This window comes from Myotis davidii, unplaced genomic scaffold (genome assembly GCF_000327345.1).
Source record: "Myotis davidii unplaced genomic scaffold, ASM32734v1 scaffold64, whole genome shotgun sequence".
Taxonomy (NCBI): domain Eukaryota; kingdom Metazoa; phylum Chordata; class Mammalia; order Chiroptera; family Vespertilionidae; genus Myotis; species Myotis davidii.
Window position 1 is genome coordinate 5,144,972 of NW_006296226.1, and position 2,401 is coordinate 5,147,372.

Genomic DNA, 2,401 nt, shown 5'->3' on the forward strand with positions numbered 1-2,401 from the left:
AGGCCTGGGCAAGGGGCAGAGCCAGCAATTGGAGGGGTCTGGGGGTCCCCTGCCCAGGCCTGACACCTGGGCCAGAGGCATCATGCCTGGGCTGGGGGCAGAACCAGTGATGGGGGGAAATGAGGGTCCCCTGCCCAGGCCTGACATCTCTGTCAGAATTTCGTGCACCGGGCCCCTAGTTATTTAATAAAATCATACCGATGTCAAGTGTACAGCTAAATAAAACAACACCTGGATACTGCATCGTGCACTTGCCACCCAAGTCATATCTCTTTCTCTCTCCTTTGATCCCATTTTGTTTACTTTCACCTCCTCCCCAAAACCCCTTTTCCTCTGGCACTCACCATACTGTTTTCTGTGTCTATATATGATATATATTTTTTCTTGCTTTATTCCTTCACCATTTATTTGATCTGACAGTTGTCAGTCTACTCTACGTACTCTATGCTTTTGTTTCTATTTTGTGTATTTTTTATTACTTTGAACATTAGATTACACACGTGAGATCATATGGCATTTGTCTTTCTCTGACTAGCTTATTTCACTTAGCATAATAATTTCCAGGTCCATCCATGCTGTCTCAAAAGGAAAGATTTTCTTTTTTTCTGCTGAGTAGTATTCCATTGTGTAAATGTACCATGGGTTTTTTATTCACTCGTCTGCTGATGGGCACTTAGGCTCTTTTCAGATCTTAACTACTTCCTGTGTTTCTCTATGTTTAAATGGGCAGATATATGAATATTTTACTTACCTTTCATTTTTACATGACATAGCATGCTATAAATGGTCTTTTACACATTGCTTTTTAAAATTTAACAATATATCCTATTTCCCCATATTGATTCATAAATATCTCTGTTCTTATATTTCTCCCTGTTGCAAAATGCTATTGCATTGATGTTCTATAGAGTTTTCTTTATGGGTCCTAGTATGAGATATTGGTGTTGAGTGTCCTAAATACCACCTAATTGTATACCTCTGATGGCTAATATGATACATTTTATGTTTTGTATATTAAACTACAGTGAAAAATTAAAGAGAAAGTAAGAGGTAATCTCTACATATAGCATGTAAAAGAATTACAAAATAATAATAATAATAATATATTACCAATAAGTAAACAAAGGGGAATGAAATAAGAATATATATTTGATTAATCAAAAGGGAGCAAGATAAGAGACAATACAGAAACTCCAATAAGAAAGGATATATGCATCTCTATGTTCATAGCAGCACAATTCACCATAGCTAAGATTTGGAAACTGCCTAAGTGCCCATCAGCAGATGAGTTGATTAGAAAACTGTGGTACATCTACACAATGGAATACTATGCTACTGTAAAAAAGAAGGAATTTTTTACCATTTGCAACAGCATGGATGGAACTGGAGAGCATTGTGCTAAGTGAAATAATCCAGTCAGAGAAATATTAATACCACATGATCTCACTCATTTGTGGAATATAAATATTATAAACTTATGGACAAAAAGGTGGGGGGGAGGGGTAAGAGATCAACCAAAGGAGTTGTATGCATGCATATGAACATAACCAATGGACACAGATGGGGGGGAGGTCAGGGCATGTGTTGGGGGGTGGAGGAAGTAAAGGAGAGGTCAATGTGAAATAAAGGAGACTTATGTAATAATTTAAATAATAAAGAATTTAAATAAAATAAATGTGAAGCAGGTGTATCAAAATAAAAATCAGTAATATGAAAAATATAAATTTAGATATATTATTATATTAGATATCAATAGATAAAATTCTGCACAAATATCATAGTTGCTTTACATAAAAAAGAGCAAATCCAACTTTACACTGTTAGTGATGGACACCTCACAGGTATAAAGACATAGCAAAGTTTAGAGTGATGGAAATAATACCATGTAAACACTAATCACGAGTAAGGGGCATCTTTACTTCCACTGCTGTACTAGTATCTATATCTCTATCTATACTAATATCAGAACTAGACGAGGTGTTAAGGTAGGACCCATTGCTAGTTGTGTGTTGTTAAATGCATTATTTTTTAATTTAAATTCTTTATTGTTGAAAATATTATATATGTCTCCTTTTTCCACCCATTGCCTCTCCCTGGCCACTTCCACCCCCCAGCACACGCCCTAACTCCCCTACTGTCTGTGTCCATAGGGCATGCTTATATATATCCATACAATTGCGTTGGTTGATCTCTTACCCTAGCCCCTCATCTGCCTTCCCTCTGAGGTTGGACAGTCTGTTTGATGCTTCTATGTCTCTGGATCTATTTTTATTCATCAGTTTATGTTGTTCATTATATTCCACAAATGAGTGAGATCATGTGATATTTATCTTTCTCTGACAGGCTTATTTTGCTTAGCATAATGCTCTCCAGGTCCATCCATGCTGTTGCAAATGGTAAG